Raw genomic sequence first — 15,060 nt, 5'->3', positions numbered from 1 at the left:
GTGGCAGAAGCGGTGAGATCATATTGACGGACAATGGTCGGTGATGCTAAATTGTAAGTGTTCCCATCAGATCATGATTTCTGACCATGATCAGGCGACAAAAGTGGTCATGGTCTGATGATGATGGCAGGTGAAATGACGGTCCGCCATCCAATGCTTATGGAGAGAAATGGTTAGGGGTGAAGCCGGACAGTAGTCGGATAAAAATAACTGGCAGTACATCCATGCCACCAACCCACGCTGCCGTCTTTTAAAAGCCTTAGAATGCCACCACCATAGCGTAGATCTACCGGTCCATGTGAGCCAGTCATCCTTACAGAGTCACGCTGCCAAACCCGTGTATCTGTCCGAAGAACCTTTCGCGTCACTTGTAGCGTCAATCAGAGGTACCCGGCTGTCTCGTGAAGAGAAATGAAAGGGACATTCGCAGCTTTAACTGCTAATGAAGGCATCATAATGACTTTCTAACGGCACCATATACCCCGTGACTAGACCCGGCGCTTTGCCAACATGAGCCTCGTAAGCAGCGTGGCGATAAGCGATCCAAGTAACGGAGAAACGTCGCTAGATTATGCGGGAAGAGACCGCTGATCAGGGGTGACTGGAGCAGACGCATCAGGGAATAGCGTCTTCTATCGCACAGCTGGATGTCCGTTTCCCCGGTGAATAGTTCCGACATCGCCTTGGTTTCGACTATCGACCGCAGAGCTAACCTAAAACGCATGGTGATCTTGCATATAGGCCGTCGGCATTCACACGGTCAACATTCTTTATATACAAATTCATTTATCATAGCTTTGCACGACCTCACATTCGGCCAATAATTTCATGTCGCACCTAGGGCAAAAGGTGGACACAGATCTGCAGGCTGCTGCGGCAATCGTCTCGCCACGGTTTTAGGCTCTCGGTCCCGATGAAAACCAAGTCATTCAAAAAAAGTATTAAAGTACTCTGACGGTTTTGAATCGAGACGAAACGAATTTCCTAAATGTTATGAAAGAGATAAGGAACGGAATTTCAAAAGTTGCACAAGATCTGCGTCAATCAAAACCTAATAAAAATTGCCCTGTTTTCTGAGCACATTGGTATCAAGGGGCACGCAAACGTAAGAGCTTCAGCAACATTTTTATGTGGTAAAAGAGCTCTTGAAACACTACAGGGAAGACGGAATATCTCACTCAACATGAATGCAAATAATTGAATTGAGATCTTCAGCACTGTTTGTCTGCACAGCACCAAAAACTCAGGGCGTTCGATCATGAAAAGCTTTATATCTCTTTTAGCCAAGTTTTTACGTGACAAGGCATTCTTTTGCATCACTTTAGTCAACGCAAGATGAATACGGTGATAAGTATTGACCTTGGCATAGTAATTGGCAATATTTCCCAGCTTGGTGGTTTATAATCCTGTCCCCTCGTTACTTTCGGGTTACAGTGACGTCACAACAAACAATGTTATTCTTCCTTCGAAGTCTTGCTGCATCAGTGCATTACAGTACGCTGTTACATATCATCATAGGTATTACCGAATCGGTGGACATCCTTAGGACGCAGAGCACACACATGTGCACTCGCACGCGTTGCCCACCCACACACACCCAGGGGCCGATGACGGCTACAAAAGGAGAAACGGGACAGCATTGCCGGCGAATAAACCGGTATCTATTTATGACCATGCACATGCACATTCGCGCTAGAAAATAAGTGTGGTGACCAGCATCACAATTTCTTTGGCTCCGCTCAGGCACTCCTGAACGTTGCAAGAGAGAGAACCGAAAATAAGTGTACTTCAAAATAGCTCGATAGCAAAATGCGATGATCTTAATCGGGGATGAAATGTGGTTTATTGTGGGTACATAATCCTTGCCAAGCTCCCAATGCAGCCCCATCTCCGTCCCGCAGAATTCGGTCGGATCCGATCAATGCCCCATCATAACGGTCGGACGGCGACTCAGACCTGCTTTTATTAGAATGGCTTACCACATACCCAATGAGTAGCTACGTTTACACACATCAGCAACCAGGAGTCTGGCTGAGTTTGGTTCACGCTTCACCATGGCCGTGTTCCCCATAGGTGAAGTACCCACCCGTAGTGCCTCCTATGACGTCGCAGGTGCCTGCGAATCATGCACAAGCGATGATTCTTCAAGCCGCAGGCACTGCTGTGATGCGCTTAGCTCTAACGTCACAGGTTGCACTTTGCAGACGGAGTTTGGTAACGGGGAACGCGGCCTAGGGGCGCATAGATCACGGGGCTGGCGGTGCCGCGCCTCTGCCGTCGCCCATCAGCAACCGCCCGCGGGCGTTCGCAGCGACCTGTCTGACGGGAGTAGGCCGGAGCGGGAGACGCCCTGCCGTCGGACGCTCGACCATTCGGCAGATGGATGCGGCGGAACCGACCTCGGCGATGGGACGGCGCGAGGCATGGGTCCCTGCGGACCGATGCATAAATGCCGGGCGGACAGAGGGGGCCATCGCTTGCCGACCTAACAGCGCTCTGAACACGTGGGACCGCACTGACAAGCCTCCGAACGCTCTCCAGACTTTGGTTTCACATACGTCGCGGACCAGGCGCGGCTGGAAGCGTGGTTTTACCGCTGCCTGTCGACCCCGATCTTTTATATTTAAGTGTGGCAGATGAAGGCGGGTCAAAGCCCAGTTCTGTGTCAATAGGCAGTGAATGGAGAGGACGTCCAGGCTTTTGAGGCGCTTCAGTTCTACGTAATACACATGCTTAATCCTCGTCCGACGAGTGTGGGGGAAGGCAAGGGAGGGGCTAGGCTGACAGCCCTCACCCTTAGGTATTAAACAACTTGGTAAATATAAATAGGTAACGCTAATTTCTCCAATAGCCGGGTTAATAGCCCTCTTCCCATTCCTGCCAATTTTGAGTTTGTTTCAAATAGATCGTGACCTATAAGTCATTGTCAAAGTCATATCAGCCCGGTTTGTCGCCCAACTCGGCAGTGCGCTGAACTGGTTGGCCATTGGGACATGTCGCTTCTATATTTAAAGATATGTTGGATTTCACATCTATGACATCAGGTCTGATTATTTTGAAAGAGACGGGTCGGGTCATCAAAGGTCAAACTTGGCCAAGCGTGCCGAATTGTTCTTTTACATAGAGATAATGGCATATGTAAATGCAACAATGAACTAATATGCCTCACTACATCTGCATCATTTCAATGAACAGCGTGCGACCAATTGCATGGAGTGTCTTGCGTGATGTCTCGTTTGCGTGTCAGGTAACTGTCTACTCACCTGCTCGGTATGGGTCATCGCAACCCTCCGGCTTGTACGCCTGCGTTTTGTGAAGCGCTTTTCATGGTGCAGTGTGTTGAACGTTAGGGTGCTTGAGGCCGTATGACCGATTATTTGGATACGTTTTAAGTACAGTGTCTGCAACGATATCGGAGTACTACACGTATCTTCGCTAAGAAATCTCATATTTTTCCTCGACCTTGTTTATTCGTGACCATGGGGTTTCTACGGCTCAAAGCGTCCAGTTTCCATAACATGAAAATTGATTGCTCGAAAACTCTTGCGTTGAAAAATACTGACAGCTGCAGTCTGATCAACGGTCTTGACAAGCGTGAACCTTGCGTTTTAAAATATCGCTGCTTTTCTGACCCGAAGCCATCAAGTGCTTGTTCAACCGAAATGTCATAAACTGCGCCCCAATGTCTTACAAATGAAACACAAACAAAAAATTAGCCAGCAACCGGGTACTGGGAGCTGTTTGTGGAAGCCAACAATGGCGAGTCAAACTTCCGAGTATGCCCAGACCGACCTAGAACTAGATAGCTGTTACATTCATCTTAGCTGCATGCTGTCTATGTCAGGTTAATAGAGAAGGTTGACTTACTCAACGAGCCATCCCATGTGCAGTGGGTAATTACAAAAAAATCGTTAATGACAAACCGTTACTAAAATCAGCACTGTCCGAGGTTGCAAATGTACGGGAAGAAACAAGTTTTAAAATCGTCTATAAAAATCTCCATTTTCTTCTAAGCCTGCACAACTATGCTCATTGCAAAGTACGAATTGTGACATTTAATGTCTCGGTGACTGACAGTGCAGGTGGATGCAAGCTACAAAACTGTTATTTTTTACAAAAAAAAATGCAACCTTCTTTTTAACCAATATACAAAAAACTGAAGGCCTTCTATCAACCAGCCGCTTGTTTGTGATCTTTTTTGGGCCTGTTGTGTTGCCTTGTCTTCCGTTGGATTGTCCTTTACACCGGTGACTGCCCCTGCGCAGATGCACCCTGTGTTTTTGCTGCGGACGAATCTCAGCGAAAGCACCATAACGTAATTGGGTATTAGTTCCCCGTTAGATCAAAAGGCCGCTATTTTATCACCTAACTTCACTCTGCGCGTCGCCAACACGTGCGTATGCTGCACCGGCGCAAGGTGAGTGCTACAACGGTGGGTTTGCGGTGGCGCGTGAAGTCTCGCGGCTGTGAGCTCCATGAACTTTTGTTCTTTGACTAGCGAGGTACCGTAGTGGGTAATATTAAAGGGAGTGTTTCACATCTGAAGATACAGGAGCGAGCACCAGATATGATGAAGTGAGCTCACTTATAACGATCGGTATACTTTTTAAGTGGAAAAGACTGTTCCGGACAGCACAATTATCTGCTAAATGGATATGCTCCTCTATGTGTCATGGCTCCATTACGTCATCATGCCCTATACAACAATGACAAAATTCAACTGATGGCCATTATATCTGGAAGTCGTGCTTACGAACGTCAGATATGAACACATTAACAGCTATATTTATCTTGGTCTTGATCGCCGCATGGCCTATTGAATGCCAGGAATGCCAGGAACCAACAATGACGTTATTATGACGTCATGAATGCCGAGGTGACTTTGAAATACTCTCTTCGAGATACTCTTCCCATTTTTGCGGGCGTGCCGCTCAAACGTTAGAGTGGTTTAGGTCTTGATGACGCTGTGCAGGATATAAGAGCAGGGTTGTGAACTACACTGAAAGGTCTTCATCATGGCTATTTCAGCTCAAAACCCCACATGCATGTGGAACACATGAATGCTAAGCCAATTCAGAATATCACTTAAGTACACTGTTGCGCCTTGTTGCGAAATATGGTAATATGAACAAGCTCGATACTTCTACACAAAGGAGGGCCTTCTTCCTTAAGGTAAGGCATAGAAACTCAATCTTAATCATAGCCAAGCCTTAGCCTAGAGGCAGAAACGTAGCCTAGGGAAGGGCTTAGCAAGCCGTGCTCCCCTCCCTGAGCCAAGAGGTTTGCATTGGATACTGAACGACGTCGCAAAAATTTGGCTTAATCCGTAGGATTTTGTGGAAATAAATTGATTCCCCAACCCCGCCCCGCGAGGACAAATTTGGCCACGTGTCTTCCTAGAGCTGCATTAATTTTGATAGCGTAATCGAAGGCAACAGGAATAGGCGAAGAGGTTGAACAGTGAAACGTTGCGCTCGGTTGCGGTTGGCAACTATGTTAAAACCTTGTTGTAAATGTTTTCAAACCCTAAAGCTGGATACCCTTGACTTCCTCTCACGTCAAGCTACACGCCTGTCATTTTTGCACCTCTAGCTCAATGAGGGGCCAAATGGACGAATAGACGACTTTTGGGGATGCTGCGCTTAACACAGCGTAACCAGGGGGAAAGGGGCATGAAACTGGCCAAATCAAACTTTCGCAACGCCAATTATGGACGGCCCTATGTCTCATCTCTTGTGATCCAGCCGGACAAGCAAACCATAACGTAAGCATGATGTGAACGGGACGAAAGTTTCAGATTACATACGCTATGTAACGTACTTTGCTTGATCTGCTGCTTCAGCGCATCTACCATGAAATCAGTGTGAGTCCTTACTCCCTCCATGGAATCATCAAGAGTCCTGTGCACCCTCCATGGAATCAGTAAGGGCCCTGTATTACCTCCATGGAATCAGGGAGAGTCCTGCACTCTCTACATGGAATCAATGGGAGTCCCGTACTCCCTCCAAATTATCGACATCTGCCAAACTGCCGATACAAGGTAAGGCAGCCTAGAATGCAACGCAAATGAAACACCTTACACTTCTTCACACAGCAACGTTCATGGCCTATGGTAGTTGTAAGAAGTGTGCTTGCTATTCGATAATCGGTCGATACGCTGGCATAACATCGGGTGAGCCTTGATAAGCCTGGTGGTATGTTACATATGTCTAATAGTGCTTATATCAGCTGCATTGCAATGGAAAGATATTGTATTATCTGCTGTGAATTTTTCCTGCGCTGAAACGACACGCAATTTAATTTGGTTGCAAGCAAACGACATCGTCTCTTGTATCGTATTTACGACGCAATGGTCTGTGTATCGTGAGCGGGGTTCTGAGAGATTTTAAAAGCAGTTGGAGCCCGATTTTGTTCTACCAGTTGCATGGTAAACATTGTTCCTAGTCGCAGACCAAGCATGATTGTACAAAACAATACATTAAGCTTCACAGTAACAGAGCCAGCTGACTGAGTCGAGTTCGAGCACGGGCCCCTTCATTGAACTGGGATCTGAGCCCATTGGTATCGGAATGCAAGGTTCAGGAAGATAAATGGAGATATATGTCAAAGCTTATATGAATCTTAATAACATCAGTTCATTGTTAATTACAAGGCATGAAGGTCACTAGCATTAAGAGTGGCAACCATAAACGCTGTCACCCACCCCGACTTAACCGCACCTGACCTAACCTCATCTCACCTTACCTCACTGCACCGCACCTCACCCTTCCTTACCTAAACCCGTGCCGAAACCCATGGCTATAGAAACAATACCTAAACGTAACTAGATCTACATCAAATAAAGACTAAACGAGTCCAGACAAGGCCGTGTTCAAGGCAGGTGGCATGCGGCTCAGAGCTCAATGTTAATTAAGACTGTTGTAACATACCCCAATTATATCATCACCAGAATTCGTGCCGAGTCAAAATGGTTCTCACTATTGTACAACCTATTATGCAAGCACAGCTGACAAAACAAATTCAGGACAGATAACGGAAAAGTATACCGAAGCCTCATGACGTTATTCTCATAATAGCAAGTCGAAAGGAGCGTAAATTCATGACGTTTTGCGTTTGGCTGTAATTTATCAGAACCTATGCCAGGCTTTCAACCATTGTTTTGCTCAGTGTCACGAATTTGGGTGTCGGTTTTAGGCTCGGTCAAATCGAAATAATCAAGTCCGAATGGTCCAGCGATCGAGTTAACTAAGCCCAGCCAAACAAAGCCAACATCAAACTCATACGAAAGTAAGCCGAGCCGAAACGAACCAATCTACGCTTTTCAGAATAACACATGTCTTGAATCGAGCACACGCTGATGTGCAGCGTTGTTTTTCATCTCTGGCTCCGGATTTATGAACTTAACAATGAAAGAAATGAGAGTGTAATGAAAAGGATGGCCAATGGTATGCAACTGATGAACGAATTCTCCTGTCTGAACTTCTGTATCGGCGAAATGTTGTCACCACCAATATTTATAATAGTACTTGATACCATATAAGAAGCAGCTAGCGGATCTCAAAAATGCTATGTATTTGAGCCACGCAGCACGTCACTCCTGCTGGCCTCCAACAGCGTACACAACTCTGTACCCTTCCCTCCAAGCTACGAGCCCCCTCGCCGTTCCCCCCCCCCCCCCCGACACTGCTCTCGCCAAAAACGTTTCTCCTTCCGCTGTTCCTCGCCCCTTCCGCCTACTTCGCCGCTTCCGCCGCGCACCAGATGAAGGTTTCCCTTCACATACCATGTGAATATTGGCTTACGAACACACACACACACACACATGCACTTTAAGCCCACCAACTCAACCACTTTTATACATTTGTGCGTGCGAAATTGTTGTATGTACACTTGCTTCAGTGGGCTGCAATACCTAAAGGCGCCTTACATCCCTGCGCCATCTATCGAAAACGACTCCCGATATTCTGCGGTTTTAAGCTAGCCAAGCGCCACCTACTAAACCCGAGTGTGCACGACAGCGCCACCTCACAGGCACTTGCCAGGCACAGGCAAGCAGCCATTCCGAAAAGTACTAAAGACAGTTGTAAGCTGATGAACGCGTGAAATGCGACTGAAAGCACGACTGACATGAATGGCATTAATTATTTCTGTCTCATTTTCCAGTCATTTTACACCCTGTCATATACAAGGTAAATGTGTTACCACTACACCGTTTTTAACGCTGAGACGGTAGAGTTAAATAGCCACGAGTGTTTATGTCTTTGCATGTGGCTTCATCTTGTCACTTCACCCACCGGTATTTGAAAGAGGCTAAGTGATCAACAGCATATATTTTATTGGTCATGACGAAACAATAGCAGAAAGACTGACTTGAAAACGTCGCGTTTGCATACGAAGATGCTTAAGCATACAAAGAATTGCGCAAGCAGCGTTGGGAACAACACACTGGCCAACTTTGAGTGAGAAGAGCATGTCCCCCATCCCCCTCCCCATCTCACTGCGGTTATGTAAAGACGTAGACCAGACTTAACAGTTACACGGAAAGGTCAAGGAAAGGTCAGATGGCGACAAAGACTACGGGCGGCGCCACGGATTTTGAGCTGGAGAACAAGATTTTCCAGGGGGCCTCTTAACAGAGTGTCGCATTGGTAGATTGCGCTCAAAGGGGCACCACGCCCAGGTGCTTTCTTATCAAGCTGCTATATGCATTAATATTCATGTAAAGAAATGCTGAAGATAAAAAATCATGAATAAAAGCCTTTGATTACCCCAGGGGGTCTTCTTCACCCAGCAAACGGCTCCCGTATCCGAGAAGAGGACTTCCTATGCCAAAGGGTCTTCTGATACAAAAAGCCTCCTGATCCCGAAAAGGATTCTTTCAACTCATAAGGTGTATTCAAATACACTTCAGTGTTATCCCGTAAAGGGGTTTTGATACGGGACTGCGGCCATATTTTTTAAAAACGATTTTAATCGCGCGCGAAGGGTCCAACTGCATACATTCCATTGCGTTGGTGTCGGGCTATCAGCTGCCAGGACAACACACATGTCCGGACAGGAAACCTATGTAACTTGGTTGACGTATCCAATAGTGTCTTAACAATTTCTGACGTGCGGGCCGCAGCGGCTACTTGAAAAAAAAATACGGCATCCCATTTCAAATCGTTCTAGTCTAAACGCCGTATGTTTCACCATGTGCACACGATGTTATTATTGGAACACTATAAGCCGGCAATGTTAATCGCTATTCGGCCGACACAGCTTTTTATGTTTAACTCGCTAATTGACGTCCCGTTGCAAACTCGCCAGCGTAGCTAAAGGATGATGTTGATAAAAGAGGTCATGTCGGCCGATTACCAATTTACATCGCAAGCTTGTAGTGTTCCCACAGTGACATGGTATGTGACAGTGACGTTATGCGCGTGGTTGCACCTTCTGCGCACCGGAAGGGTTTTAAATTCGACATGGTATCTTTGCAAATCACAGGTGGGGCGATCCCACCAGCAATGAGTGGGGCACTGCTGGGCAGTGGCGTCGACAGAATGAACTGGAGCTCTCAAACGGACAAGTGTGTTCACCTGGCAGCTGATCGCATTATAACAGTGCTATGCGCTGTAAGTATTTTTCCCCAGGCCGCCCTATTCTGGCCATCACGCTACGGGCAAGGCCGCGGTTAACAATGCGAAGTCAAGGACTGACGTAAAGAGCAAAGGGTATATCGAACGATGAGCAAGTTACGTCGCCGGACGATAGTACTCCCATGACATGGTGTGTACATGGTTGCACCCTCCGTTCACGAGTAAGTGTTTGAATTTGAATGAAAATGCAAGATTGGGCGACGAGCTTTTTACATCGCCGGCCATGGTGCTTCTTTCGTGATATGTGTGCGCATGGCTGCACCTTCCGCGCGCTAGTAAATGTTTTTAAAAGTGGACGCGGTATCCTCGCAAGTTGGAATCAAGGTCGGCCCACCAGCATTCGCCGCCATTGCCGTAGTCAACCGAATAGATTCGAGGCCAGAATCCTATGAGTTTGTTGTATTGGCAGCCTATATTTCTAAACCAGCGCCATCGGCTGCATACAGTCACACTCCTCCGGTGGCATTATAAGCATTTTCCCCGGCCACCGTATTCTGGCCATCGCCCCTCGGACAGGCAGACTGCAGCTAACAGTGCGCCGTTAATGGGTGGTGTGAAATCGTCGCTGTCGCCGGCCCGCCAATATTGAGTCATACACTGTAGGGGCTCGATCGAATAAAATGTGTTTCCTTATCGGAGAAGTGTGTTGTATTGACAATTGAAAACCATTTACCAGACCGACCGAATGCACACAATTCTGCTATTTACGCGCGATTAACAGTATCTTTTTCTGAGACGCCATCTTCTGGCCATCACGCTTCCGGTGAGTCGGCCGCAGTTTGTCATGCATCGTCATGGTGTTAGTGGAGGAAAAAGATGATGGTGGCCGATGAGCGAGTTACGTTGTCTTTCCGATGGTGTTCCCACAATGTCATCGTGTGCGCGTGTGCGTAGCCACAGTGACACAGCGCATCCTCCGCGAGCTAGTAAGTGCATTCCAAACTGAACTCCGTGTCTGTGCAAATAACCGGTTCGGCATGCCAGCCAGCACTGACTGATACGCTGTCGGAGGTCAGCTGAATGTAATCGGAGAAAGAATCCGACGAATCTGTTGTAACGGCAGCTGATAGCTCTGTACCAGCGCTATCGAATGCATACAGAAGCGCTCGTAGGGTGCCATCATAAGCATTCATTTCGGGACACCGTATCCTGGCCATCGCTGACCCGGGGATGCCGTCGCGGTAAACAATGGGCCGAGATGAGGTGATGTGAACAAAGAAGGCTTAATAATGCAAGTTAGTGCATTCTGAAGATAAGTGAATTAATTTTTAATTCGACGTCATTTCCTTGCAAATAGCCGTTGCGGCAGACACGCCAGAATTGTGTCGTACGCTGCCGGGGGTCGACTGAATGAAATCGTAACGAAGTCCGAGTGTGTCGTGTTGACAGCTGATAGCCCTATAACAGCGCTAACGACTGCACTCAGCCATTCTCTTCGCTACAATTGTAAGCATTTCTTCCGGGCCGCCACACTATCGTCATCACTCTACGGGCAGACCTGCTGCATTTGGCTATACGTCATCAATGTTTGATGATAGCAAGACATGTCATGTCGGCTGCTGAGGAATTTACCTCGCCGGCCGATAGCGCCCCCACAATGTCGTCGTGTGCACATGGTTGCACCCTCCGTGCACGAGAAAAATAACTTGAATGGGACATATCATCCTTCCAAAGGGCGGCTTAGGTCGGCTAGCCAGCATTGATTAGCGTGCTGGCGGTGAGCTGATCCAATAAAATATACTCCCCAATCGGAGACATGTGTTGTGCTGGCAGATGATAGCCCTATGCCAGCACTGTCGAATGAACACAATCGTACTTTTTGCGCGATCATAAGTACGCTTCCCAGGACACCGTATTGTGGCCAACAGGATGCGTACAGGCCGGTCGCAGACAGAAATGAGTCGTCAAGGGGTTGTATGAACAAAAAAGGTCACGTTGGCCGACGAGCGACTTGTATTTCTGGTCGAGAATGCTCTCACAACTGCACATCGTGTGCGCATAGTTATAACCTCCGCGAAGTAATATATTTATTCCTAAGTGGACGTCATACCTGTATAAATCGCCGTATTTGCCAACACGCGAGTAACACGCCAGTAATTATTTTTCCCAGACGCCGTATTCTGGTCATCAATCTTCAGGCAGACCGACCGCAGTTAATAATGCACCGTCGAAGGGTCACGCGAACAAAAAAAACCAACAACAACAACATGTCGATCGAAGAACAAGTTACATTGCCAAACGATAGTGCTTTATGCTTTCATCGTGTGCACATGGCTGCGCCCTCCTCACAAGAGTAAACGTATTTTAATTTGGACATGGTATCTTTGCAAATCGCCGCAGCGCCGGACCGCGAGCATTGAGTGATATGCTGTGGGGGGTTGACCGAACAAAATAGATCCTCTAATCGGAGAAATGTGTTTTCTGCCAAGTGATGGCTATGTACCACACCTATCGAATGCACACAGTTCGACTATATGCATGCTATCATAAACATTTTCGAGGTCCGCCATATTTTCGCCATCACGCCACCGGCAGGCCGGCCGTAATTGGCTATCCACCATCATGGTCTTAGCTGAAACAATAAAGTCATGTCGGCCGATGACCAAGTTACATTACATACCCATTGTACTCCCACAATGAAATCGTGTGCGCATGGTTGCAGACTTCGTATCCTGGTAAACGAATTTTGAAGTGGATGCGGTGTCTCGGGAGACCTACGTTACGGCCGGCCAGCAGATACTGAGTGGTGCGCTGCCCGGGAGTCGAAACCAACATTCGACCTGTGAATTGCGGTGGTAGCTGATAGTTCTACACTAGCCTTATTGAATGCGTAAATTTGCGCTTTTGACTGCCTTTGTGAGTTGTTTGCCCGGGCCGCCGTATTTTGGCCATCACGGTACGGACAGGCTGGCCGAAGATAGCAACGAGTCGCCCGGGGTGATGTCAGGACAAAAAGCATGTCGGGTGATGAGCACTGCGTTCCTGGTCCATAGTACTCCCGCAATGGCTTCGTATGCTCAGGGTTGCGCAACTCTCGCCTGATTATTTTTTTTTTAGATTTGACATGGTATCGTTACAACTCGCCAATAAAACAGCCCGCAAACTTCGAGTGATACGCTGTCGGTGGGTCAACTCAATAAAATAGATTTCCCTGTCGGAGGCTTGTGTTTTACTGGCATGTGCTAGCCCTGAACCAGCGCGATCAATGCAAACAGTCCCACTATTCGCGCGAGATTATAAGTTTTTACCGGTTGTCGTATTCTGAAGATCAGCGTACAGACAGGCCTATCGCACATAGCTATGTGCAGTCATTGTGTTATTTGAGCAAAAAAGGCAATGTCGGCCCATGTGCGATTTATCTTGCCGGCCGGTAGTGTTCCCACAATGTCATCCCTTGCGCATGAATGCACCCTCCGCCCACAAGTAAAAGTAGTTTAAATTAGTAATGGTATGCACAGTTGTAACACGCCTCTACGATCGACTCGCTAACATTGGCTGATTTTCTTCGGGGGTCGACCGAATATAAAGGATGTCCTCATCGCGAGCGTGTGTATCACTGGTAGATGGTAGCCTTATAGCAGTACTATAGCATGCACTCAGTGGCACTCTCCGGAAGCGACTAGAAGCATTTTTCTCGAGGAGTCGTAATTTGTTCATCACGCAATGAGCAGGCCAGCAGCAGTTAGCAATGCACTGTCAAGTGATAATGTGAACAGAAAAGGTCATGTTGGCCGATGAGCAATTGACACTGCCGGCCGATAGCGCTCCCATTTCCCATCATGCGTGCAAGGTGTTAACTCCGCGCATCAGATAAAATATTTCATCTTGGGCATCGTGCCCTGGCAAACCGCCACTGTGGCCTGCCAGCCAGCATGGACCAAAATTGAGCAATAGCCATTCGGGGGGTCTGACGACTGAAATAGAAACCAAATGAGTGTGTTGTACTGGCAGCTGATAGCCCTATGCCAGTACTATCGGATTCACACAGTTGCACTTTTCGGGTGCGATCATGCTAATTTGTTTCGCGGGTCGCTGTAATTTGGCCATTACTCCGCGGGTAGGTCGGCCGCAGGTAAGAATGTAAGAAAGAAAGGTGATGCGTGCAAAATAGTTGATGTCGGCGAGTCTGTTGACCATTTCTTTGACATTCGAGAGCTCTTTCTTTTTAAACAGAAATTTAATTCATTCCCAAGTATATAGATTGATGCTGTCTTGAGTTATAATCCTTCATCATTTTCAACAACCACTAATGGCAAGAGATGACCTGAGTGCTCTGGATATGACACGCTGACAATGACAGCCAAAAGCGCGGTCAGGGCTTACGAAGACATCGTGGCCTCAGAAACAAACGGCTTGGAATTCTCGACGCTGGAGCTGCTGCAGCAACAAACATCCGTTTTAAGAGCAGCACTGCATCAGTATCAGACGCGTGAGTTGCAGGCAGACTCCGCTATGGAGCAACCTTTACCATTCGACAAGATCTGTTACATCCCCCCCCCCCCCCCCCAATAGCTACAAAGACGGCGCTGGATGCCTTCAATGGCTGTCACCAGGAGGTGCTGGACAAGGGGAGTCAGACACTGACCACATGCATCGCGGAATATTAATAAAAAAGTATGACCGATATCAGTGCCAGCGCTTACGAACGTAACAAAGTCATTGCTCAGCTGGTGACGTATAACAAAACAGTGCGATGACAACATTGTTGCTGAGTGGACCGGAAATGCAAATGTATTCACGATACGCTGCTGTTCGACTCCAATACCGAGCAGGCCTCCTCCCGCATATTCCAACACCTACGCCTGTGTGGCACCAACTGGGTCACCATGAACCCAACTAAGTTCAGCTTTGCCGCCGGGAGGTCGAGTTTGTGGGATGCCATCTCGGCTGGTTGGAGCACATCCCACCAGCGGCAAGATGTCGACCATCAGCGATTCGGCTAGGTTCCCATGCCTGAACAGCCTTAAATTGCCGACGTCAGGATAGGTGCTTACTGATGAGCCAGCTCGCACCGTTCTTGCCGGTGCCATCCCTCGTGCATCCCTTCCGGAATCTGCTTAAAGGGGTGTTTCACATTTTAAGATATTGAAGTAAGCATCAGATATGATGAAACAAGCTCACTTATAACTATTAGTATACTTTTAAGTGGAACAGACTGCTCTGGACACCACAATTTCTTTGTCTAGTAAACATGCTCCTGGATGCGTCATGGTTTGATTACGTCGTCATTGTACCTTGCACAGCATTAATTGAGAGCCAATTGACGGCCGCTATATCTGGAAATCGCGCTCACAAACGCCAGATATGAATGCCTCGATCATTATATTTTTTCATGGCCTTGATCACCGTATAGGTTATGGAATGCCAGGATTTCAATGACTTTTTATCACGTCATGAATGACAAGGTGTCTTTGAAATACTA

The 15,060-nt window shown here is 47.4% G+C and overlaps 1 protein-coding gene across 1 annotated transcript in view; it reads right to left on the bottom strand.

The window, feature by feature from the left end:
• Positions 1-15,060, bottom strand: part of LOC119102863 (orexin receptor type 2) — a 173,023-nt gene that overhangs the window by 157,032 nt on the left and 931 nt on the right. The window lies entirely within an intron of this gene.

This window comes from Pollicipes pollicipes, unplaced genomic scaffold (assembly GCF_011947565.3).
Source record: "Pollicipes pollicipes isolate AB1234 unplaced genomic scaffold, Ppol_2.1 Scaffold_5724;HRSCAF=6776_pilon_pilon_pilon, whole genome shotgun sequence".
NCBI classification, from domain to species: domain Eukaryota; kingdom Metazoa; phylum Arthropoda; class Thecostraca; order Pollicipedomorpha; family Pollicipedidae; genus Pollicipes; species Pollicipes pollicipes.
Note: the sequence above shows the minus strand (reverse complement) of the source record. Positions and strands in the feature narration are given on the sequence as shown.